Source organism: Balaenoptera borealis, assembly GCF_965194805.1.
Source record: "Balaenoptera borealis genome assembly, chromosome: 21".
Taxonomy (NCBI): domain Eukaryota; kingdom Metazoa; phylum Chordata; class Mammalia; order Artiodactyla; family Balaenopteridae; genus Balaenoptera; species Balaenoptera borealis.
In genome coordinates this window covers 32356066-32383873 of record NC_138880.1, presented here as the reverse complement: position 1 = coordinate 32383873, position 27808 = coordinate 32356066, and the positions used below count along the sequence as shown (strand labels likewise).

Sequence of the window (27808 nt, the reverse complement as noted above, 5' to 3'; positions counted from 1 at the left end):
ATCTGGCTCATTTAAGTGAAATATTAATTACTGGTGTCATATCAGATACCTGTGGAAACTGAAAAATCAACCTTAGAAAATTGACATGAACTAAGGATGGACTCAAAGCCGAGATCACACCACATGAATAGTTTGGTGAGAATGGTAATCTTGGGCACTAGACGGAATATCTCTAGATTTGCTCTTATTGTTCATTTCATGTCATTATCCCCTTGTTTTGGTCACCAAAAAAGAAGGGAAAAGTTGCTCTCTCTGCTGAGTTTCTGAAGAGTATTGATGGACCCTGCTTCCAGCATGATTCATACAATCCTCCAAATACATACTGGGGGAGTGAATGACAGTTATGACACAACTATGTGGTCATTCAGTACTATACTGTGCCCATGTGTCTCTGGAATAAAACTTATTCACAGGTAAGTACTCTCAGTTTATCTACCTCCTCTTTGAGACATTTTTGCTTTTACCTCCTAGTTTCCTGGAGATTTGCTGTGATAGGCTAACAGCTGAAGCAGACAACTGAAAGAAGCCAAGAGAGTAAATTGGCTTATTAAAGATTTAAAGAACTGATAAGGGACAGGGAGAGAGGAAGAAGCGAGGAAAGTCAGAACGGGCTGCTGGCATTGTTTCCTTTGGGAAGAGAGAAAGAGGGACGGAGACAGAGGAAGAGTTTGGATAATTGGATATTGGATATTGGGGGAACGAAAAAGAGGGAGACAGAGTTACCATAACAAGAAAACTTTTGATGAAAGGAATCTTAGGTTGTTTAGGATGTAATTCCTCCTGTTCAAGAGACTGAGTAAAGGCAAAGTTATTTTTTCTGTTTTCTGTTTTTCTATTTTTAGAGTTGTAGCTATGTATCTTTTTGATGAGATACCAATAGGCACAGTTTTATTAAGATAAATATTTAAATAATCCTCTTTGTCCTATTTTATGCATTTTGAGTTGATTCCTACTTGATCTGAAATTCGATTCTTTTTATAGAAGGCATGTGTTCTTGTAGTCTATTGACAGTTCTGTGTACTTTTCTCATGGATGTCTCTTTTCAGAGGGCTGCCATTACTCTGGACTTTCAGGGCGCTGTTCAATTTCTATTGCAATAATACTTCTTAATGCCGTGCTGTTTTGTTTCACTTTGCTCAATCTCAAATGAACAGAAGTCTATCCACACTCTAGACAAAGACAAAACATACTACAACTGCTGTCTGATTTGATGACATTATAAACTGAGAGGTCTTGAAAAATTACAATCTTGCTCTGCAATGTTTCCACCAACCCCATCCAGAGTGTTCCTTACATGGACTATAGCCGTTGCATGCAGTAAACTACAGTCAATTACTATTTTATTCCGCTGTGTTTTGACCATTGCTTTTGCCAAATGTTTCTGGGAAGGGAAGCATGGAGGCAGGAGAGGTATCGTCTGAGTAATGGAAAGTATTTGAAGTTTTCTAGTTGGTATAGACCTCAGTGTGCAGCCAGTGGTAGATCCATGAACGGTCTTTCTACGTTTTTTTTTCCCAATCCAGAGAGTTCACTGTATTTCAAGTGAAAAGCACTGTGGGCTTCCAATCTTACTGATCAATCCAGTTCTAGTGAGTTTATGGTTAATTGAAAAATGGTCACGATTCTAACAATAGTTTGATTGTGGTTCTTCATTTCTGATGTTCTGAATTCTCTGTGTCATCATATGCAATTTAGTGGGTCTTTACAAGAGAGAGCACTGGATCCTCTGGGACAGATATGCTTTAAAATGGACTCCTTGACGATTTCTTTACACATCTCCCTTTTCCCAGAATAGAAAACGCCCTTGTTGAGGGCAGGGATCTTGTCCAATTTTCCCCTGTGTTTCTAGCACCTGTAATGGTACATGGCACACAGAACATGGTTGATAAATGTTTTAGTGTACGTCTAAAGTATCCACCAGTAAATTTCTGAACAGACTTTTTCTTCTCCATTCCCTCCTTTCCCAGTGACTCGCCCCACTGCTGCCTGACTGTGGTCCTCATCTCTCAGAGGGCACCAAACGCCTTCCTCATTGCCAGGTCCAGGACTCTCTTCTCAGTCCTCACACACATGAGGCTGTTGTGATGACTGAATTTGATGACCATTCTCTCCTCCTTCCAGTGACCTTCCTTTGGTTTCTGACACCACTTTCCCCTGGTTGACGTTTCACCTCCTCCTTTCTCCCCAAAGCTATCCCCTCTGCTCCAGCACGTTATCTTAGGGTTTCTCAGGATGTCATGCTTAGTCCTCTGCTTCTTCTGCTAGCCTTCTTTCTGTCCAATACCCTTGCCCCAAGTGTTTTCATCACTTCAGCTCTTCTCTAAGAGGGATCCCAGTGGACCCCAATGATCCTTCAAATCCTGATGGAGAAGCTCTGCATCTGTCCCTCACCCCAGACTTGTATTTCTCACTTTTTTTAAACGCTGGATGCTTCATTGGAACTGCACCCTCAGTATGTCCCAAACCAAATGTATAACTCTTCCTGCCATCCCCTCAACTTTCCAGAGCTCCCTTTCCTTAGATGTTTAAAGACCAGTTAGTTAATGGCATTTCTAAATCCCCATAGGTTTCTGAAGTAAAAATTGAGACTATCCTTAGTCCTTCTTTCCCCTTCTACTCCCATTCCCACATTCACTTTCTTACTGAACCTGGTCAAATATACCAACATTTTCTCAGATGTGCTTCCTGCTTTCCATCCCAACTACTGCTGTTTGCATTCAAACCCACATCTTTTCTCTTTCTGTATAATCCATCGCTCTCTCAATCACATCCACTTTCTATGCCTTCCAAACCATCATTCTGATCACAATGTATGTTTTCCTAGAGCAAATAGTCCCAAACCTCTAGCATGGCATCTAGAGCTCTTTATAATGCCTTGTAGTGTATCTTTCCAACCAACTGGCTCCTTCTACCCTGTTGGTTTCCAGCCTCGCCCTTCTCTGATCATTCTGTGGTCTTCACATCCCTGGGGCTTGGATAATCCTGTTTTCTCCACCTAAAATGCCTCGTCATTGCTCCTCTCTCCCCTCTACTCACTGGCATACCCAATCTGAAATTATTCTATAACCTCAGCCCTGGACTACACTCATAATTCGTGACTCACCACATCTCACTATCCTTTTTTGAAAGTTGTTGACTAAGATTTCAACATGAGTCTGCATTTCCACACGGTATTGCAACATGTGTCATCCTGTGGCTCTCCCTGAAATTCTGTGGGTACATGAGAAAGTGAAGGAAACATTCTTAAGATTTCAACACAGTTGAATTTTTAGAACAATATTTGCCATAGCTCTCTACACCTTAATTTGCTGGCTGGACATCCTTTCAACAAATGGGTAGAGAAGAAAACGCTTTTTGTTTTTTTTTTGAAGAGCATCTTCTTAGCTGGGGCTTTACATCCTCACAGGTTGTCAGAGACATCTTTGGTCCAGGACAAGCCACGAACCACAGATCCAAAGGATAAAACCATTTCCTGGCCCAAGCCTCACCCTGAGAAGAAAACCTTTTTTTTTTTTTTTTTAACTTCCCTCTCTTCCCAGTGGGTGGAGTGTGCTGGGAGGGTTCCTGGAGTAAAGCACCCCCTACCAGACCCTAAACCTTCTCCTTCACTCTCTTCTGACCCCTCTCCCACTTCACAGTGTCCACAGCAGTTTGACAAGGTCACATATTCGTCTGTTTTAAAGAGCACAGATGATTCTGCCACAGGGTGAGGGAACTACAGGGTATCAATCAAGTCCAAAATCAGTAAATAACTATAATCCCTTTTTTGTCAGTGAACGGTTATTTTGTTGCTGTTTGTTTTCTGGGGTTTTTTTGAATTTTATTTTTTTTATACAGCAGGTTCTTATTAGTTATCCATTTTATACATACTAGTGTCTAGCTGTCAAATCAAATCTCCCAATTCATCACACCACCACCTCACCCCCGCCACTTTCCCCCCTTGGTGTCCATACATTTGTTATCTACATCTGTGTCTCTATTTCTGCCCTGCAAACCGGTTCATCTTTCCAATTTCTTTCCTTTTCTTTCTTTTTCTTCTCTGATTGCTGTGGCTCGGACTTCCAAAACTACATTGAATAACAGTGGCAAGAGTGGACACCCTTGTCTTGTTCCTGATCTTAGTGGAAATGCTTTCAGTTTTTCACCATTGACAATGATGTTTGCTGTGGGTTTGTCATATATGGCCTTTATTATGTTGAGGTAGGTTCCCTCTATGCCTACTTTCTGGAGAGTTTTTATCATAAATGGGTGTTGAATTTTGTCAAAAGCTTTGCATCCCTGGGATAAACCCCACTTGATCATGGTGTATGATCCTTTAATGTGCTGTTGGATTCTGTTTGCTAGTATTTTGTTGAGGATTTTTGCATCTATATTCATCAGTGATATTGGTCTGTAATTTTCTTTTTTTGTAGTATCTTTGTCTGGTTTTGGTATCAGGGTGATGGTGGCCTCATAGAATGAGTTTGGGAGTGTTCCTTTCTCTGCAACTTTTTGGAAGAGTTTGAGAAGGATGGGTGTTATCTCTTCTCTAAATGTTTGATAGAATTCACTTGTGAAGCCATCTGGTCCTGGACTTTTGTTTGTTGGAAGATTTTTAACCACAGTTTCAATTTCATTACTTGTGATTGGTCTGTTCATATTTTCTATTTCTTCCTGGTTCAGTCTTGGAAGGTTATACCTTTCAAACAATTTGTCCATTTCTTCCAGGTTGTCCATTTTATTGGCATAGAGTTGCTTGTAGTAGTCTCTTAGGATGCTTTGTATTTCTGCGGTGTCTGTTGTAACTTCTCCTTTTTCACTTCTAATTTTATTGATTTGACTCTTCTCCCTCTTTTTCTTGATGAGCCTGGCTAATGGTTTATCAATTTTGTTTATCTTCTCAAAAAAAACAGCTTTTAGTTTTATTGATCTTTGCTATGGTTTTCTTTGTTTCTATTTCATTTATTTCTGCTCTGATCTTTATGATTTCTTTCCTTCTACTAATTTTGGTTTTGTTTGTTCTTCTTTCTCTAGTTACTTTAGGTGTAAGGTTAGAGTCTTTATTTGAGATTTTTCTTGTTTCTTGAGGTAGGCTTGTATTGCTATAAACTTCCCTCTTAGAACTGCTTTTGATGCATCCCATAGGTTTTGGATCGTTGTGTTTTCATTGTAATTTGTCTCTAGGTATTTTTTGATTTCCTCTTTTATTCCTTCAGTTATCTCTTGGTTATTTAGTACCGTATTGTTTAGCCTCCATGTGTTTGTGTTTTTTACATTTTTTCCCCTGTAATTGATTTCTAATCTCATAGCATTGTGGTCAGAAAAGAAGCTTGATATGATTTCAATTTTCTTAAATTTACTGAGGCTTGATTTGTGACCCAAGATGTGATCTATCCTGGAGAATGTTCCGTGCACTTGAGAAGAAAGTGTAATCTGCTGTTTTTGGATGGAATGTCCTATAAATATCATTTAAATCTATCTGGTCTATTGTGTCATTTAAAGCTTATGTTTCCTTATTAATTTTCTGTGTGGATGATCTGTCCATTGGTGTAAGTGAGGTGTTAAAGTCCCCCACTAATTTTGTGTTACTGTCGATTTCCTCTTTTATAGCTGTTAGCAGTTGCCTTATGTATTGAGGTGCTCCTATGTTGGGTGCATATATATTTATAATTGTTATATCTTCTTCTTGGATTGATCCCTGGATCATTATGTAGTGTCCTTCCTTGTCTCTTGCAACATTCTTTATTTTAAAGTCTATTTTATCTGATATGAGCATTGCTACTCCAGCTTTCATTTGATTTCCATTTGCGTGGAATATCTTTATCCATCCCCTCACTTTCAGTCTGTATGTGTCCCTAGGTCTGAAATGGGTCTCTTGTAGACAGCATATAGATGGGTCTTGTTTTTGTATCCATTCAGCGAGCCTGTGTCTTTTGGTTGGAGCATTTAATCTCACATTTAAGGTAATTATCGATATGTATGTTCCTATTACCATTTTCTTAATTGTTATGGGTTTGTTTTTGTAGGTCCTTTTCTTCTCTTGTGTTTCCCACTTAGAGAAGTTCCTTTAGCATTTGTTGTAGAGCTGGTTTGGTGGTGCTGAATTCTCTTAGCTTTTCCTTGTCTGTAAAGCTTTTGATTTCTCCATTGAATCTGAATGAGATCCTTGCCAGGTAGAGTAATCTTGGTTGTAGGTTCTTCCCTTTCATCACTTTAAATATATCATGCCACTCCCTTCTGGCTTGCAGAGTTTCTGCTGAGAAATCAGCTGTTAACCTTATGGGAGTTCCCTTGGATGTTATCTGTAGTTTTTCCCTTGGTGCTTTCAATAATTTTTCTGTCTTTAATTTTTGTCAGTTTGATTACTATGTGTCTCAGCGTGTTTCTCCTTGGGTTTATCCTGCCTGGGACTCTCTGTGCTTCCTGGACTTGGGTGGCTATTTCCTTTCCCATGTTAGGGAAGTTTTCGACTATAATCTCTTCAAATATTTTCTCAGGTCCTTTCTCTCTCTCTTCTCCTCTGGGACCCCTATAATGTGAATGTTGTTGCATTTAATGTTGTCCCAGAGGTCGCTTAGGCTGTCTTCATTTCTTTTCATTCTTTTCTCTTTATTCTGTTCCGTGGCAGTGAATTCCACCATTCTGTCTTTTGCCTCAGTTATTCTGCTATTGATTCCTTCTAGTGTATTTTTCATTTCAGTTATTGTATTGTTCATCTCTGTTTGTTTGTTCTTTAATTCTTTTAGGTCTTTGTTAAACATTTCTTGCATCTTCTCGATCTTTGCTTCCATTCTTTTTCCGAGGTCCTGGATCACCTTCACTATCATTATTCTGAATTCTTTTTCTGGAAGGTTGCCTATCTCCACTTCATTTAGGTGTTTTTCTGGGGTTTTATCTTGTTCCTTCGTCTGGTACATAGCCCTCTGCCTTTTCATCTTGTCTATCTTTCTGTGAATGTGGTTTTTGTTCCACAGGCTTCAGGACTGTAGTTCTTCTTGCTTCTGCTGTCTGCCCTCTGGTGGATCAAAAAACCTTTTTAATGGAGATCACACACTGTTCTTTCCTTAGAATTTTTAGCCTAATAACTCTTATGCAAAGTGAGGAGTAAACTGCATTATCAACACTGGAATCTAGGCCTAGATTTGTCTTGATGTGGGATTCAAGGTTTTCATCTGAAGAAAGTGTGTTAATAATATTCCCTGCTTGCCTCTGCATAAAATTGCTTTGAGGAAATATTTAGCTTATATATGAAACACTTTTTAAATGTATGTATGGTACTATTATGCATTCATTCAAATATAAGTTGAATTATATTTAATATGAAATATATATATATTTGGTATATATATCTGACACACCAAAATCAGATACACACTCATGAGGTTTTCAAAAAACTATTCAAAATTCCGCTAATCAATCATAATCCTAAAATCAATCACTGATCCTAAAATTAATCCATAAGGATACATGTGTCATATGAGTATTGAAGATTTTTGAGAAGTAATATATACTTTCAATTTGTGGTTTCAAAAAAAATTTAAATGTGACTAACCCAGACACAATAGTTTATTAACTTCATGTTGACATATTTGGCTGGTCTTGGATTCTTCCAGAGGACATGCATTAATACAGAAAGACAGAGGTGGGAGAGGATGGGCTCTTTGATATGGGTAGAGAATATTACATGGAAGGGAAACTAGGAGAGTATACTTTTATCCAAAGAACATCTACTGTAGACCTAGCCAGCAGTTTTATCCACGGCGGCATAGGTGATCTGAAAGAAAAGGTTCTGGTGCATCCAGACTTTGGCCCCATCACTACTATACGATAAGCTAAGCCCTTGTCAGAAGTATTGCCTTCCTCGATCAGAGACTGATTGTGTTCACAACTTGTCATATACGCCTAATATCACTCTGGAACTCTGCAATTAGCAGCATCCTCACAGCACCAGTATCACTAAACTGAATTCCAAGTGGGTAAGAGCTAATTTAAACAAGTATCCTCCAAGAAAGGAAAAGAATCCAACCTTTCAAGTGCTTCATCATATTACACAATATTCACCATAAGTTACATCCTGATTCACTTAATGACTCAGCTACTCTCAGCTTAGGCAAAACATTGTGGGGTTTTTTTTGCTCAAAGTTCCAATTGTGGAACTCTTAACCAGTAGGTTTCCCAAAGTGTTTTCTTTGCCCAAAAAAGGGTGCATCTAACATTAAAATGTAGTGTGTATATGATAACTCAGAGTCCACGAGAAAACTCTAACTTCTATTGCTTTAGGATTTAATTTGAACCCTAAGGCTCCTACAGAGAGTTAAATTAAGGGTCTCATGGTTGAATATGGGTCACTCCTCTCCTACAGTTAGTTGATCAACACTTATTTTGGAAGCACTAAGGCAATTTGCAAATCAGAGGGCATCAAATTATTAAGTTGGCTAAAGTTTCAAACCAGCCAATGTTTGCCATACATCTGTTGTTGGAGTCAATGTTCAAAAATCTTTTTTTTGTCTCTGCATTGTAGTTATTTACCCGCATTACCTTATGTTGAATAAGGAGAGCAAAGAAGACCTGAACTTGATAAAATGTCCCCTGAATGCTCAAACTACACTTAATTTAAATACTAATAGTAAGAATTCCTATCCTATAAGGGTAAAGTCTATGCAGGTAATCTTTCTACTACTACCAGATGTATCTGTACATGTTGGCTGGGAATGAAACCCTAAACAACATCTTTGTTTAGGGTTTAATGGAGTTTAAACCACTCCTTCATCTCTCTCTTTCATTTATCAACACAGTTGACTTGTAACTGGAGTTTCATATATTCAAGGACCTCTATGGTGCTTTGTTAATCAAAAGCAAACATTTAAATGATCAAGTAACTGCTCTGTCTTTTGGGGATGGTTCTAAAAATTGTGTGGCTCACTTATTTTCCTAAACTCTAAAAATAATTCCAAAGAACTATTGTCCAGTATCTTTCCACTTAATATTAACATATTCTAAATTGAGAAATTCAATGATCTTATAACTTTGAAGTAAGAACTACAAGAGCTCAACAAATCAACAGAACGTTCTTTTTTCTTTCTGATACTAGCACAAAAGAAAACGTTTTTCAAGAACTGAAACCAATGCATAATTTTTGTAGAGAAACACTTTTACACAAACCACTGAAAATTAGTGGTTCATGGGTTCATAGTTATTGTTAAGTATCTATCTATCCTTCTTTGGGCACATCTCCAAATTCCAATTCCAGGGCCACACAATCTCAGCCCAATATTTCTACCATAACCCAAAGGATTCACAATCCTTTGCCTTCAGTTGCAACATAATATGAAGAGTAAGGCACTTTCATGACTACTGAGTAGTCATTTTCTCCAGACATTTTCTCTTCCCATCAGTCATCTGATGAACTCCCTCATCTGGCTACCTGAGTGACCAATGACTAACCACTCAAGAGGACTGACTCATCACAGACCTAGTCAATGGCTGATAATAGAATTAGTCCATAAGAAGCTAGAAGGGCAATAGTGTAACCCAAACTCAACAGAGAAACAAGACTCTGGGGTTCCAGTGGGCTTCCTTGGATGACCACTGATAAACCACTTAAATTCTCGGGGCCTCATCATAAAATGAGGAGTTAAGTCTAATAAGTAACTCTATTATCATGTGTATTACTTGTGGACATCTTAAATATATCCATATCCAAAAATAAACAAACACAACAATGGAATAAATAGAGGTACCTGAACAAACCCAAATAACTGCATGCATTTGTTTTTATAGATCAAGTAGCATCACATAACAATGCTAAAAATGTTGCATTTAATAAATTATGTTTGGGTGATTGATACCCTCTTAAAAACAACTTAATTGCATCCCTAGCTTACTTATTAGGCTAAAATAAATTTCTAGGTGGCCCACAAATGTAAATATAAAAAACCAAAACTATAAAATTTTAGAAGAAAACATAGAGAATAGTTTCATCATATCCATATGGGGAAACCTTTTCTAAATATGTCACAAAACTTCTATGGAAGGACATACTGATGTATTTGACACATTCCAATTTAGAAATTCCGGAATAAAACCAAAGATAAAGTCAGAAGACAAACAGAAAACTGGGATAAATATTTACACTACTTATCACATGGGGTTGATTTCTTTAATATGTAAAGATATCTGACAAATCAATAAGTAAAAGGTAAGCATATCATTACTAAGTAGTTAAATATGAAAATGCAGTACACAAAATGGAGTATTAAAAGGGCTTTTATTATATGAACTATACAGAGTCTCATGCAAATGTTCAGATATCACTTCTGGAGTTAAGAGTTGAAGCAATGTCATTTGATTTTTTTTTTTTTTTTAACAATTTTTCATTGATTGACTCTAGCGTGGAAACCACTGAACCAGACATTGCCTAAGATCCACTAACCTCTGAAGTTATGTCTTTGTCTGTCTGTGATCCAACCTATTTTACTATGCCATCTTCCCGACCTGACCCACAAACATCCAACACCGTAGCAATCCTCTTCATTTCTTTAACGGAGGAGCTAGATGTGTTGAGGGGAAAATCAGTCACGTACTGAAACTGGGACTCGTTCAAATTCACGCTTGAGGCCTCAATTACAACTCCTCAATACTTTTAAAATTTGGGGCATTTCATTGTCACATTCACTTCAGCTTCAACATCCTGAGTGATTTCCACTTCCTCATTCCTCCTACTCAGCTTGTTGCTTGTTCATTTATACCAGATGACCTCATCTCCTTAACTCACAGAAGAAACAGAAGTCACCCCTTGATTTTCTGGCCACCCACCGTTCCATCCCCAAATGCAAACTTCCTAGCATCCCTATCCTTTTTTTCTTCCTCATTTTGGTGTCAGAGGAAGATATGTCTCTTCTGTACAAAGGAAGCACCTTTATCTAAGTTCTGAATCCCAGAGGCTCCTTCTACCTCAGTGCATTCTGCATTATTTTTTCTCTTCTCTCTCTTACATGAGCAACCTTTTCCACTCTTCTAGCCCATTGGTTCTCATCTGGGAATAATTTGCCTCCTTCCCCAGGGTATTTGGCAATGTGTGGAGACATTTTTGATTGTCACAGGGGAGTGCTACTATACTGGCATCCGGTCGGGATGCTACTGATATCCAGCACACAGCGGCCATGAATGCTGCTAAACATCCTACAAAGCACAAGACACTCCACCACTGGCAACACGCCCATACACAGTGTATCGCCTGGCCCCAAATGTGCCAACGCTTACAGATCCTGTAGCCTACAAACATGTTTGGTCCTTCCTTCCGCCCTTCGTTCCTTCCTTCCTCCTTCCCTCCTTCCCTCCCTCTCTTCCTTCCTTCTTCTTTCTCTTTCTCTGACACACACAAACACACACACAACTACATTTTAAACACATTTTTTTCCTAGACCCTTCATCCCTCTCTAGCTATTCTTATCTTTCTCTTCCTTTCTTCTTAGCCAAACTTTTTTGGGAAAAAATGACTAAAACGCATTGTTCTTGCTTGTATCTAACCACTTAAGGCAATCTGGCTTCACTGAAATCATTCGAGCAAAGCTCACTAATGACTTGATGTTGCCAAATCCTAAAACAAGTCTCAGTCTTAGCATAGAAAACTTCTCTGAGGCATTTGGTCTTTGCCTTTTTTTTCCTTTTTTGACAAGTCCCTCTTTAAAATTCTCTTATTCTATGTCTTTGCACCTTACATTCCTACATCTTGGAATAAAAACTTTCTCATTCTCCTTTCCATGATTCTACCCCTTTGTTTGTGGCACAATGATATTCCTTATTCTTTCATCTCTTCTGGTCTTCTAAGGCTATATTTTCAATTTCAAGCTTATTATATCTATCACCTAAAGGCTGATGGAATGTAAATATATAACTTTAAACAAAACAGTTCTGTGGAACTCAAGGCAAATATAACCAATCATCTGTGAGGGTCTCATCCTGTATATCCCCAAAGCACTTCAAATTTTGTATGTGAAAAATGAACTTACATTTTTACACTTGAAAATAATGTCCATTTCCCTGTATTTTCTATCTCATTACACACATCATTATCCAATCTCCCAAGCAAAAATCCATGCATGAACCTGGAAGCCTTTCCATTCCCTATCATTCCATACAACCTAATCATTAACAAGTATTATGAAATCTACATCATCAGTACCTCAAATATGTCCCATCCAAATGTGTTGCTGCTAGTGCCTTGGTTTAGGTACCCATCACCCCTCATTTGGTTAACTGTAATATCTACTAATTGATTTCCCCACCTCTAGCCTCTTTACACTGCTTCAAAGGTCAGCTTTTAAGGCTTTGCTCCAACATGTCTCCCCTCCCTAAAAACCTCTCTTAGTTCTTCATCGCATGGGTCAGACTCTGAGAAGTTTTACCAAGCACAGAAAGCTTTAGTACTCTGACCTTTGCCAAGTTCTTAAGCCTTATATCTTCTACTTTGTTCCTTCCCCTTTGTGTTGCAGTCATACCAACTGCCTTATACTTTCCCAATCTCATCAAATTGTTTCCCATCTCCTTGCCTTTGATTTTTCTTTGAATTTTTAAAAAAATATTTTATTTATTTATTTGTTTATTTCTGGCTGCACTGTGTCTTCATTGCTGCGCACGGGCTTTCTCTAGTTGCGGCGAGCGGGGGCTACTCTTCGTTGCGGTGTGCAGGCTTCCCATTGCGGTGGCTTCTCTTGTTGTGGAGCATGGGCTCTAGCCACGCGGGATTCCGTAGTTGTGGCTCGCAGGCTCTAGAGTGCAGGCTCAGTAGTTGTGGCACACGGGCTTAGTTGCTCCGTGGCATGTGGGATCTTCCCGGACCAGGACTTGAACCCGTATCCCCTGCATTGGCAGGCAGATTCTTTACCCCTGCACCACCAGGGAAGCCCGCCTTTGACATTTTTTATCTTGGTACTAGACTTCTATTCTGCTTTCAAGACTTAGGTAGGCATCTCTCTAGAAAACATTCCTTTGCATTCTTTGAGAATTAATTGCTCTCTCTCCTCCTCATTGCCTTTCTGCTTTGGACTTGCTTTAAATGTTACGTCTGTCACCTTGTATTCCAATTTAAAAATACATTCTTGCTTCTCCTACTGAAGTATGGCTTGTTGAGGAAGGGTCTGTGCCTTGGGTGAGGGGGCAGTCAATGACATAGTACTAGAGCCTGGAAAAACACTCAGGATGAGGTGCTCAATGAATGTTTGCTGAAGGAAGAAAAGAGGTAGAGAACAAGGCAACCATAAAATTTTTACTAATAAGCCAAGAAACGCAGTCTAACAATTTTTAAACTTCAGCATCCATAGCATTTACGAAATGTCTACATACCCTTGGTGGTATACTGAGCTCTGTGCAAGGCAAACTAGTTTAACTGGTGAGGTGGGTTTTAGGTAAACCCCTAGTTTATTATTAGTTTATTATAAAACTAATAAAACTAATCCTTAATATTACTCAATTTGATGCAATCCTATCATCTCAGAAGCCACATTAGTGAATTACCATAGCCATAAAGTATCCCTTTCTTTAGCATCTCAGTGGATATTGACTTGCCTCAGTTAATTTTGGTTCCTTAGAAACAAAGGCCAAATTTCTTCAAGTGTGCTCTGAGGAACCTAGTCCTATGAAGCTTCCTCAAATAAAAGGGTCTCATGTTCAATCATGTTTGTGCAACGTACATGTCATATCTCTCTTTTGGAGATGGAGAATGTCCATTAGCATCTAAAAAGCTCCAAGAAAATTATAAAGTAAGGAAATCTTGTTTACACTTGTTGAGTGTAATGTTTCCACGAACTCATTTGATCATGGAACTTCTTTCATGCCTTATCTGTAAAATCTCATGAAACTAGTGTTCTGTGAAACAAGCTTTGGAACATTGGTCAGAAGGCTGGTTTGAAAACATCACAACTTCACCTCCTTCCTGTCATCAATTCTCTCCTGCTCCACTGACCCAAGTTGAGGACGGGGCTGGGAGTACTGGCTGGAGGGATGTATATTCATTCCAGAATCCCTTTACTTAAATTTGTTTAACTGAAGTGGAAACAGTCTTGCACTTTAAACAAATCTGATTTTTCATAATATATCATGGGACCAATATGATATGATTATTTTGCTATAAGAATCAGCAGGCAAGGGGACATGCCTTAAAGTCACTTTAAAAGGTCTTCCATCAAGACAATTATCTGAAAGTAAAGTGAATAAAAAGCTGAAGGATCCTATTTCATAAATAGGTAGCATGACATCAAGCTTTTCCATTTCAACAGGGGTCTGTACTGTAGCTACAAAGAGTTATGGAGCTGAAAGGAATTTAGAGATCACTTAACTCAGCCAATTCATTTACCAGTGAGGATTTAAGGCCCAGAGAAGATAAGAGACTTAACAAATATTATTTATATACTTAGAGGAGTTGACAACACAGAGCCTGTGATTTTCATTTCAGTGCTTTTCCTACATTCCACTTCCTGCTAATGAATTTAAGTCAAGGAATAGAGTTCAGGGTTGGAATCAAATAAAACATACATTGATATTAACCTGATACATATTCAGTTTCCTGTCACTTATAAAATGCTGTCATGGGCATCATTCATTATTCCCATCTGCCCTGCAGGGTGAGTCAGACCGTCCTTGCTTCCTTCTTACCAAGATGTACAACCTAGCCCTAAGTGAAAAGTTCCCCAAGCCTGTGAGATGATGCCTCATTAAAATGTACCGAAACTTAGTTGTGCTTCCCAGGGACGCATCCAGGAATACTTTATATAAACCAAAGATGGGGTGCATATACTTCAGTGGAAACTGTGGTTCTGAGAAATTCATGGAAAACCAGAGGTCCTATTAGGCTATTTTCTGCTGCTGCACAGCACAGGCAAAATGCCCAACTCTTAATGGCTAAAAATACACATTTTCAGAAATCCAAAGTGTTTAATTTAAATCAAATCTAACAGAAAAGACAAGCAGTCTGGTACATGGGGAGCTCTTCTAAAACCACTCTCTCAAAGACAAAAGAAAATAAGACTGGTATTGAAGTGGAGCCATTCTCCAAACAGCTCCCGTCCGCTGGAACCGAGGCCTCACTAAATGCAAACGATTAGAGCTTCACGGAAGATTAGAAAACATTCTATTGCAAACAGCTCTCCCAGATCCACAGAAACAGGTCAGTGCTATGTAAACACTTTGCACCTCTTCGTAAACAGATAAAAATATCCAATCAGTTTGGTGTAAACAGATCAACAGCAGGAGAAGCCAGCATCCTTCTCAGATGGGGCTCTGTGGACTAGCAAAGACTCAATGTTTGCTGATTTGGAATTGCATTTGACTGTTCTCATTTAAGTGGTTACTTTTCTGAAATCAGGCCATTTGTTGAGAAGCCAGTGGCAGGATCACAAGGAATTCAGGGTGGTGCATAGCAAGTTCCAGATACTACTTGCTAACTTCTAGCTCTGCCCCATACTACTTCTGAGACAAACAACTATTTTCAGGCTATAATTTAAAATAGGAGCTGAAAAGGGTGGATGTAAAAATAACAAATGGCTGAGAGCTCTTGGGCAGACCTTGGGGATCATGAGACAGGAAATCTAGGGGTGAAAAACAAAGCCTGAGCATGAGTTCATACCATCCATGATTTATGAAGTATCCGGCATATTCGGCAGAGTAGTTAATTCTCTCTCACTCGACCACAGTATCCTACTCAGCCAACCTAACATCCACCTCTCCTGTCTGCTGTCACACTTATCAGGAGGAAAGGGGAAGTAGATTATGAACAGAGAACGGGTTCACCCCCTCAGACCTGTATGGTATTGCAAGGAACAACTGGATTGGACCTCGCCCCCTTACTTTTTTGTTTGTTTGACTTAATTTTTTTAATTAAGTAAGTTATTTATTTATTTATTTATTTATTTATTTATGGCTGCACTGGGTCTTCGTTGCTGCACGCGGGCTTTCTCTAGTTGCGGCGAATGGGGGCTACTCTCCATTGCAGTGCGCAGGCTTCTCATTACAGTGGCTTCTTGTTGCAGGGCACGGGCTCTAGGCACATGGGCTTCAGTAGTTGTGGCATGCAGGCTCAGTAGTTGTGGCTTGTGGACTCCAGAGCGCAGGCTCAGTAGTTGCAGCACACGGGCTCAGTAGTTGTGGCTCATGGACTCTAGAGCGCAGGCTCAGTAGTTGTTGCACACGGGCTTAGTTGCTCCGTGGCATGTGGGATCTTCCCGGACCAGGGCTCGAACCTGTGTCCCCCGCATTGGCAGGCGGATTCTTAACCACTGTGCCACCAGGGAAGTCCCTGACTTAATTTTTTAAATTGAAGTAGAGTTGATGTATAATATTATATAAATTACAGGTGTGCAATATAGTGATTCATAATTTTTAAAGGTTATACTCCATTTATAATATTATAAAATATTTACGATACTCCCCGTGTTGTACAATATATCCCTATAGCTTATTTTAAACCTTATAGCTTGTACCTCTTAATCCCCTACCCCTGCCCCTCCCCCTTCCCTCTCCCAACTGGTAGCCACTAGTTTGTTCCCTACACTAATTAAAAATGATCCATGCACCCCCAATGTTCACAGAAGCATTATTTACAATAGCTAAGATATGGAAGCAACCTAAGTGTCCATCAACAGATGAGTGGATAAAGAAGATGTGGTGTATATATGCGATGGACTATTACTCAGCCATAAAAGAATGAAATTTTGCCATTTGCAGGAACATGGATGGGCTTGGAGGGCATTATGCTAAGTAAAATAAGTCAGACAGTGAAAGACAAATACTGTATGATATCACTTATATGTGGAATCTAAAAAATACAACAAACTAGTGAATATAATGAAATAGAAGTGGATTCACCTTACTTTGAAGTGTCTTTGAAGCTCTTTTCATTGACACCCAGTCTTTACTGAGTTCCTTTGATTGCCCGTCCTTTTACTAAGCATGTGAATAGTAAAATAGAGAAAATATGGTTCCTGCTGTCAAGTAGTGCACTTTATATATTTAAATATATTTTAAAATTGTGTAATATTTTAAAATATCTGCCCATTTAAAATCCCTGCATCCTATAATGGCAGGTGGTAGAAGAAAGGGAGATCACATATATATTAAATATAATACAACACTCACTTTCACCCACAAATATGTGACTCCAGTAATCCATTTTGACAGTTTTCAAGAATCATGGATCTGATACCTCCAAGTGCTCTCGCCTCACATTCGGCTACAGCTGCGGTGACGAGGTACACGTGAACCGCCATCACCTTTGCACAGGTGTGGCCGGGACATGCTTCACCTCAGGCACTGGCCCCTCCTCTCCAGCCTCCTTCCCAGTACCTTCTTCTACCAGGAGGCATGGGAAGCCTGCATAGACTATTGGCTCAAAAGCCAAAACGCAGAAGAGCTGACAACCTGTGAGAAAATCCTTGAAAACGGAGAAGAGAAACTCACAGAAAAGTGCTTTTTTTCCTTTCCTCCATCAGATTGGCAATTCTGAGATGCATTCCATAAAGGTTCTCAGATCATCATGAAATAGCACATCTGTGAAATCACGCATCTGTCACATGCAGTGATCACCAACTGGATAACACATCTTGTATTAATATTCCCTCCTTCCTGGTTGCGCTCTACCGGGCTCTCACGTTTGCTTCCTGGGAGCGTATTCCACATAGACCCCTGCCAGCAAACTTTATCTCAGGTCAGCTTTGGGGGAGACCCAGGTTAAAACAATTCAAATGGTCCCTTGTTGCTTGAGTTGTTTACTGAAGTTCAGTGAAACTGAAATTTTTTACATTTTCTTCATTGGTCCCTCCCTTAGACACAAAATTGTAGGAATCTGGCAAAGAGCTCACCCAGAGATTAATCACTATCTTTTACAAAAGTTTCTCCTTTACTTGACTCCTTCATGGAGCTAGATCTAAGAAGGAAGGAAGGGAGGGAGGGAGGGAGGGAGGGAGGAATCAAAACATATTTGTGAACTCCTTGACTGAATCTGAGAATCCATGGCATTTTTGAGAGACCATTTCCTATGATTAAGTTTTCATGACAATGAAGAATTCTAAGAAGAATTCTATGCTTTGTTTTCATTTATTCTTTTGTTTTCTCTTTTTCAAGCCTCTAACTCTTCTTTCTGGTCAGTTGTGTGGTGGGACGTACAGCAGAGAATCGGGGATGGTACAGAGGGAAGAGTCTGGACCCAGAGTCCATTCGAGCGATGACCCAGACGTACACTGGGAGCCGCGGGGACAGAGACTAAATTAGAGGCACCACTAGAGCTTAAGTAAAGTGTCGTTTTGTGTGTCTTTAGAAAACTCACAAATGGAACATACTGTATACACTGCAAATTCAATTTTTCACTTGCTATTCATGAAAACTTTACATATCCACTTGTCCTCTTAAAAAGGAGCATAGGGGCTTCCCTGGTGGCACAGTGGTTGAGAATCTGCCTGCCAATGCAGGAGACACGGGTTCGAGCCCTGGTCTGGGAAGATCCCACATGCCGTGGAGCAACTGGGCCCGTGAGCCACAACTACTGAGCCTGCGCGTCTGGAGTCTGTGCTCCGCAACGAGAGGCCGCGATGGTGAGAGGCCCGCACACCGCAATGAAGAGTGGCCCCCGCTTGCCACAACTAGAGAAAGCCCTCGCACAGAAACGAAGACCCAACACAGCCATAAATAAAATAAATAAATAAAATTAAAAAAAAAAAAAGGAGCATAAATGTTACATAGTGTAATGATGCTACATTTTGCTTAATCATTTTTCCTGCTGCAGGATATTTCAGCCTCTTCACACATCAGCCTCTTTCAGCCTCTTTGATACACATCAAACTGACAGTTATCTCCAGGAAAGGGACTAGGATTGGCCTGGTAATCAAAGGAGGATTAGCCTGCATCTATGAATGTTAATGTCTTCACGTGAAAAGACGCTCAACATTACCATCAGGGAACTGCAAATCAAAGCCACAATGAGATATCACCTCACACCTACCAGAATAGCTATCATCAAATATAAAACAAATAACAAGCGCTGGTGAGGATGTGGAGAAAAGGGAGTCCTCATGCACTGCTGGTGGGAATGTAAATTGGTGCAGCTACTGTGGAGAACACTACAGAGGTTCCTGACAAGGTTAAAAATAGAACTATCATAAGACCCAGCGATTCCACTCTGGGTATTTACTGAAGAAAATAAAAACACTAATTCAAAAATATATATACACCCCTATGTTCACTGCAACATTAGTTACAAAAGCCAAGATATGGAAGCAAACTAAATGCCCATCAATGGATGAATGGGTAAAGAAGATGTCTGTGTGTGTGTATGTGTGTATATATTACTAGGAGAGACTGTTCATAACAGATATCTCCTGACAAGTAAGTTATTGGTACAAGCGAACTACCTTATTGCAATAATGCTAAGATTCAGACTTAAGCTAAAGATAGTAAGAGAGAGTGGGGGAGGGCAGCAGGGAGAGAGAGAGCAAATTGAGTAAGAGAGTGAGATACAGTTTGGCCTGAGTCCACATCCGACCCTACCACACTGACTTACTCTGGGATATATCAAGCCAGCACAGCCCTCAGAAAGCTAACATACGCCAGCTTGAAAAGGCTAATTTCTGGCATATTCATTTGTCAACATCTTAACAGCAAGCACCTCTATTTTTCCAAAATCTCTTGTGCATATCAAAATGTTTTCTATGCAAATTAAAGGTGGTATTTCCTTCATTCCATCATGGCAGATTCATAGAATCATGCAATGTACAAGATTTTGAATCACTTAGAATTTTATCCTGGTGTTAACTATGATACTTTTTTTCATTATTATCGAATTGTACAGAACATAAGTCTAGTAGAATTAAGGGGACAGGTTTTAGAATTAACAGGCTTTCTAGAGAAAGGTAAAGAAGGAGTTTACAGCTAAATATCCCCATAGGAAATGGAAGCCTTACACATGAAAAAAAAGAGCTTAGAGTTTAGGATGTAAGCGAAAGTAACAGATCCAAATGAAATTTACTTCAAAAATTTGATAAAGTTTCATAAAAATATGCTTTCCTTAAGCTCGCCAAATACAATTATTAAGATCCTTAATATATAGCAATAAATCCTATTTAATTATGTCACTATATATGTGTATGGTTGCAGTAGAAAAGATACATGGTGTTTTCCATTATATACAAAGTAATACATTCCTTGGGCTGTAAACTGCTCTCAGAATATTTTTCAACTATCTAACGTTGTTTGCATCGTTATCTTAGATTCAGGTTGATGGTTACACACTACTGTTCTTTCTTAGGAATTCATTCCCATTCAATATTGTTGAAGTTGTATTTTAGCGAAACTTGAAGGCATTTCTTCTCCATACCCTCCTTGCAATCATCCCATTTCTTAACACACAGCAGTGTTTCAGAATAACCTACTGTTCATCGTCTTCTGTAGGTGTCCTGCCACCAAGGATGGCTTCAGTGATGCTTGCGTTGTTCTGTCTTGCAATGCAATACTAGTTGATAATCATTTATGCCAAACCAAATAAAACCACTCCAAAAATGTTTTAATTAGGATTTTTGTCAATCAAAACTATGCAGCCACTTAATAGTTTAGACATGTTCACTATTAACAGACCTCCAGTTGTCTGGTAAATTGTTGCCAATAACTCAAGCACTCAGTAAGGCATTGAAATCCATGATGTGTCTTTCTACTTCCTAATTTATTAAAACTAGATTTTAAGAGACTTTGATGATGAATTTGGATTTGGTTCTCTTGTGACAAACCAGTCTTGTGACTGCTTTCTCTAGCTAATAAGTTAGTTTTTTAAATTTTGTCATCTTCTTGGACATAGACTATAAAAGAGATTATGAAAATCTCTCAAGGAATTTTGATGAAAGTCATCGTGTATAGAATCTTAAGCATTTGTTTTTCAGAAGAAGGTAAACATGCAATATACTGAATTATGGATAGACTGAAGAATAGACAGTGCTGTTTCTTGTAGCTCTCCTCCTGTAGATAAGAGGTTGGAAGTTACTTGTGAATGTGAAAAAAAAAAAAAAAAAAAACTAAAAAACCCTGTACATTTGAAACCTGGAAGCATCAACAGAGTGTGCTGAACTAATCAGGTCCCAAAGCCAAACATTGTTCTTGTCATTCATATGCTAACAAGGTTTAGCTTAGGGTATAATGGTAACCCTCACCGTAATGAGCAAAAATTTCAGAAAAAAAAAGTGTAAAAGTACAAACAGGTATTTCCCCGAACCACTGCTAGCAGGAGGGATGTTAAACTGTGTAAAATGAAAAGCATCTAAATATGGTTGGATTTATTATTTACAAATTGCGCTTCAAGCGAAGAGGGAACTCTTCTCATGAGAAAATGTGGCCTATAAGCTTCCTCTCTGCTGCAGTGAAGCACAGTTCAGAGAGAGCTGAGAACGAAACTCGCAGAGGCAGAGACCTTGGAACCCGGCCACTCCCATGATAACATCCCAACTTGGCAACCAGCACTCTCCAGGGCACTTTAAGTGTGGATAAACAGTGAGTAATAAACGTTTAATATTTGAGGCAAACTTTGAGCAATTGCATCATCAGAGATGTGGATGGACCTAGAGTCTATTATACAAGTGAAGTAAGTCAGAAAGAGAAAAACAAGTATCGTATATTAATGCATATATGTGGAATCTAGAAAAATCGTACAGATGAACCTATTTGCAGGGCAGGAATAGAGACACAGACGTAGAGAACGGATGTGTGGACAGAGCAGGGGAAGGGGAGGGTGGGATGAATTGGGAGATTGGGACTGACACACACACACCACCATGTGTAAAAGAGATAGCTAGTGGGAAACTGCTGTACAGCACAGGGAGCTCAGCTCAGTGCTCTGTGATGGGAGGGGGTGGGAGGGAGGTCCAAGAGGGAGGGGATATATGTATACATACAGCTGATTCACTTCGTTGTGCAGCAGAAGCTGACAAAACATCTTAAAGCAATTACACTCCAATAAAAAAAAAATAAAAACAGAGATGGAGAATCTGAAAGTAGTTTTAAGGGCGCTGGATGCTAGCAGTTTGCTACATCACTTGTGGAGCAGACAAGAATCGGAATGGAAGCGGCAACAGGCCTGGAAGGGGTCATTCTCTCAATGACAACGACAAAGTGTTAGCAGGATTCCCCGTGAAGAGGAAATGGAAATGGAATCTCCTATCAGACATATTTAATGTAGCCATTTGGTTCTCTTTCTAGGGTGTAGAGACACTCTCAATAAATCTCCTTAAAATATTTTTCTATAGTTCTTTGGGTCAGGAAACCTAGAAATACGTGCCCAGATGGATCCTAATCCCCAGAAGCCTCACATTAAAAAAAAAGACTAATATAAAAATTCATCATCAGAACAGGAGCTCTCACAGAGAGGAAACTATGAGCTCGTTACAGAAAACAGGGTAAAAACTGGACTTCAGACTTCTCCTGGGGAGAACACAGACTGCTGTTACTAAAATGAAGACACAAGGTCTTACCAGGCTGATGCGGGACTGAATCAGAAGTCTAGACCTTTGTGAATCTATGAAGCCTATGAAGATGGAGGGGGGCCTGCAATTCCGGCTCTGGTACTTGGAAGACACATCAGGGAGGTCAAGGGGCAGCTTACTGACAACTAAGAAACTGAATGTCCTTACTGATTAGGCCAGAAACACAAATACAGTCAAAGGGGTCATTTAATTCACAATCTCAAAAAAGACAGCAAATTATGAGTGAAAGATCAGACACTCTAATCACACAGGCTCTGGCTTTCTTATTTCATAGTTTAGAAACATCGGAAAGAAAATGAACAAATGTCTAAAAGGCTGACTGCATATGCTTACAGATAACAAAATAATTGTAGAAATTCTAATATTGAGTAGAATCCATGTTGTAGCCTATATTTTCCTGATGTGTTATATTCTTCACACCTGCAAAAAGAACATTATAGCTGAAAAGAAATTAATGTATGTAAAGGCAAATTAAGGCAGCGTCAGTAAGGTGGAACCAGCCCTGACCTTGAAGTCAGGAGGCCTGGGCTTTGGTGTGATTATCTAAAAAGTGACTGTCTGACTCTGAGGAAAAGAAGAAAACTAGTATAAATGCCACACTTTGCCAGCCCTGAGCATGTTGCTGTGTATATGCTGTGCCACTTAATCATCTTAAAACCTCTGTGAGCGACATAAATGACTGCTGTTTTATAGCTGAAAAAAGTTCACACACCATTGTCTACGTTGGAAGAGAATCAATGAAGGGGTTTCTCAACGAGTATAAGTCTTTTTTTTTTTTGGTGAGCAGAAAAGATCTTCCTCTGGATCCTATTACATGCCATGATCAGTATTGTCATTTTCAGATAATTTCTGATAACTTGATTCCTATCTCGATCAGATATTCACTAAAAGATTCAAAGTCAAATGCATTTTGTTCTTTAGGTTGAAGCAAAAATTTAAGTTGGGAATCCTAGGCCCCTCAGAGAGTGGTTTGAAATCCACTGTTTTGATTGTTTGAATCAGTGATTCTGTGTGTCAGCAGGAAAAAACCTGATAGAATGTTTTAAAATGAGAAAATACATAAATATTACTTAGGCTATACACAAGGAAAGCTGTTACTAATATTGCAGATCATTTCTTTTCCAGGCATTTAGTAAATGTTCTCAAATAGTTAAGACGCGTATTTTGGACACCTTTGCAAGTGAGAGTAAGCATTTGCGTTAAGTCAGAGTAGGCTGTCTTCTGACCTGAGAGTGAAGGTAAAATCAAATCTCAGTTATCTGAACTGTCCTCAAGATGTGAGGCCTTGGTCACTCTCAGAAAGAGTAATTTCTCAGATGAGATAACTCATTTCTAAGGGCCTTTTATGGGTCATAGTTTGTACATGGGTCATGGGTGGCACACTCAAAACAGGTGATTGCAGAGAGTTTAATAAAGAAACAGGGAAGCATCCAAAGCTCTCACCCCGTGGGCTTGAAGGGGCAAAGGAAGGGAGTTGTCAACAGATGCTTGCCAAGGGCTGTGGCTTTAAGGGAAGACATGCAGCTTGGCCAACCGATGGCTTGACTCAGAGGGAGAATAAATGCCTCTGCTTTTCTTTTCTTTTATCTTCATATTTCTTGCTGTGCTTCCACTGGCCATGCCAACTGGAAGACAGAGGGAAAGAATGGTCGATGGGTCCAGAGCAGAGTGGTGAAGGGTGGAAAGCAAACAGGTATCCAAAACAAATGCTTTTCTCATAGAAATTCATTTCATCATTCTTTTAATCCTTCATTGTATGCACATTTGTGAGCACCAGTTACATTCAAGATGTAGTACTTCATGTAAAGGTTGATATAGGAAGAGGAAGGAGAAAAACTGCATTAAAAATTGTCCATGTTCTCAAGGAGTTTACAGGATATAGTAAGTATACAAATAACACAAGGCAGAGTATGATATGCATAAGAGAAGTACAAGGAGGAGTCATGGAAATTCAAAGTAAAGAAAGAATGATTGAAGCAACCAGGAATGGCTTCGTGGAGGCACTGCATTTGAACTTGGTCTTGTAGAATAAGCAAGACATTGTCAGAAACGGGTGATGGAGCTATCCCACAAGGAGGGAAAAACGTGCGGGACAAGGGGATGGGAAGATGTAAGCCATGTCCAGGGAAATCTGACTGGAACACTGTGTGCCTTTAAGACATGGGAGATAAAATTTGATAAAACCAGTACAGCTGCCCCAGTACAACATACACGTATGTTCCTGTACACGCACACACATCTGTTTATTAAAACAAGGCTGTGCTAGTGCAAAACTTCAGCAAGTCATTGCTGAGTAAAATACAAATGCTGTGAAAGTGAATTATATAATCTGATATTAGTGTATCCTCTGGTGGAAGGCAAAAATCCAATATGCACCCTGGACATTATTTCTTTTATTCTAGCTTTATTCTAACTAGCACTGTTTCCTGTGCATGACTGCTGTTAGGATAAGAGCACCATCTAGTGTGTTCTGGTCTTATGTTAAGTCCAGGACTTCTTATCTGCTTCTAATGTTATTCAAATAATCTCAAAGATACCAAAACAAACAAACAAGCAAACAAACAAAACCTCCCACCCATTTTGGGGAGGCTTTAAAACTTCCAATTTAGTAGATGGAAATCTGTTGGGATTTGTAGCATTTCTAAAGAATCCCCCTGAAAGAAAATTGCCCTGTCTCATTGGTAACTGAGATGAGAAAAGTTTAAATAGTATTTCTCAACATTTTCCAGTTTGCCCAATTTGGCCACTAAAATATATATATATATATATATATATATATATATACCAAAGTAAACTCATTTTCAGTGGAGAACAAAGGACAATTTTTTCTAAGTACAATTTTAACATGTAAATTAAACAACTCATTACACATTAAACGAATAATCACCATTAAATTATATTAAATTATATAATTAAATTATATAATGTAAAACAACATTAAAGCTATAAGGACTATTTTAGCAATTGAATATGAAGATAAACTTTGAGCCACACATCTTAAACTAACTCTGAAAAATCATCAGATCATGAAACAGGCAAGCTGACACTCAGGAGACTCTCAATCCTGTTTGCCCTGCTGTCGCCTGTTTTAACAGAAGACAGGAGAATGAGGAGAGGCGTAAACAAGCCACAGACAGTGGAGAAAGCAAAGAAGGGAAAACAGAGAAAGATGGAAGGAATTTGGGGAGGCAGGAGTGCAAGTCACACATTCTATCTCCCCATGTCCCACCCTTCAGAAGTTTAAGTTTCAACATCAGAACTGCAATCCCTCAATGATTTTTAACTAAGCCAATAATTTCATTATTAATCAACATTAAAAATATACCAACATAACCAAAAAGAATATGCCTAAGCAGATAGTATTCAGCAGAGACAATGCCCACCCCCAGCTAGGTATTCCGCAATGTACCCAGAACATTGAAAGAGAGAACGCAGCTTGTTCTTTGGTGCCACAGTGATTAAGTCACTCTTCTATTTAAATTTTTGTCTGTTGATACATCTGAAAAGAGCTGATACAAACTCAAATGAAGGTCAATCCAGCTTTTCCTGATGAAATATTTCACGTGGAGAATACGCAGATTGAATGTCAACAAAGAGCAAGGACGCTGAGGTTGCATCTCCCATTGCTTTCTAGGTCTATGCTTTCAGGACCACTGCTTTGGATGGGAACTTGGCCTTCAACTAGAGTACGACACTACCCACGTGGGCAACGGCTTGGCTTGGTTATGGCCTCACATGGCCATATCTTGTTATCAGCTAAATTAAGTGGGAGAAAATTCCCACTTTCTCAATCAAATATATTTGAAGCATACAAATACGCCCCAAAGTTCACAAAACTAGTACTGAACATATTTTCACTATGGGAGTCCAGCTGTCACCCTTCTGTGGACACACCATCACCTGGGGAGTTTATTAGAAGTGCAGAGTCCAGAGCCTCATCTTCAGACCCACCGAATCAGGTTCGCCTCAGTAGAGTCAGGGATTTGCTATTTCCAGCAAGTACGCCGGTGATTTTGAGGCGGACTATTGAAAGCATGCTTTTATGAAAGCAATGTGAATCCCATGGGTTCTTTTTATTCCTCTTGGCCGGTAGAAGATTTTTCTCTTTACTTCACAAAATCACTGTGGTTTGCTCTTTGAACAAAAGACCACTTATATTGATAGATTAATATTGCATAATTTTTAGCAACTGTGATTCTTATAGTTTCTGATACATTTACTCTAAGGGTTCAAAGTTTCAGCATCTGGAATCTTCCATTTAAAACTCTAAAAGTATATTCTTTTAACTAAAAATGAAATAAGATTTTAATAAAGATATAAAATATTTTATCCAGGGTCCACTACAGACTCCTCCAAGACAATGCTCTTTCATTTTCCTCCTTACTAGAAGCCTTGCTATACTCCAGTCACCAAGAGCAACAAGCAGTAACCTGTTCTCAACATCTTATTTTATTCCTTTGTATCTGTTTCTGTTTCTACCTCTGATGGAAGTTTCCTTTCTCCTCAAACCCATCTGCCTAGCAAATGTCAACACATCTTTTGAGACACAGATCAAATGTCACCTCTCTTGTGAATCCTTTAATGAGCTCCCACCCCCATCCCTCCACTGCGCTCTGTACACATCACAGAACTGCACCTATTTGTTTACATGTCTCCCTCTACCAACCAAGCAGTAAGCCCTTTGAGAGAGGATGATTTCTTATTCATTTTATAGTCCAATGTCCAGCCCAGAGTAGAGAGTGAAAAAGTGTTTCTAGATTAAACCTGTAAGCGATTCTAATCACCTGGTCATCTTGAAGTCTGGAGCAAAGTAAATGTGGTTTTAAGGTAATAGTTTGAAGTGCTATGGTAAAATACTAAATATTTCAGTTGTGAAAATATCAAGGTCCTCTTTTGGCCTCAACATCTTTTCTGTAAACTGATCCTTGTTTCCTCATCGACCCCTAATCAAAAAGATATGTATTTGAGGGAAGTAAAAATGTGTGTGCAATGGTAGAGGTGTAGAAGCAGCATCTATAAATCTCTTTTCTAATTTTACTAATCTGAGATTCTTTGAGATGCTTTATTTCGTTTTCTTTCACGTACAAATAACAACGTTGTACGGACCTGTTGCTATTTGGGGATAAGAAAATCTGTCACATAAAATTCATCATTTCCCAGTCAGTTATAGGAGCCTCCAGAATTCTTCAGGGTTTCTTAGAACCAGAAATGTGTCAGAAATAAGAAGAGAGGTCTCTCAGGAGCAGGTGTAGACCCCTAAGTGACCAGTCCAGCAGAGCACATTCTATATCATATATTCTCAAGATATTTGCCGAAATAAA

General features: G+C 39.1%; 1 long non-coding RNA gene across 2 annotated transcripts; it reads left to right on the top strand.

The window, feature by feature from the left end:
• The first annotated feature begins 338 nt into the window (after positions 1–338).
• LOC309619445 lies at positions 339–27808 on the top strand. 2 transcript variants are annotated; one of them, XR_014238968.1, is made up of 3 exons: positions 339–413; positions 14934–15142; positions 18778–27808. It is a non-coding gene; the product is annotated as an uncharacterized lncRNA (long non-coding RNA). The 2 variants fall into 2 exon arrangements; XR_014238969.1 differs by lacking the exon at positions 18778–27808 and adding an exon at positions 17152–18760.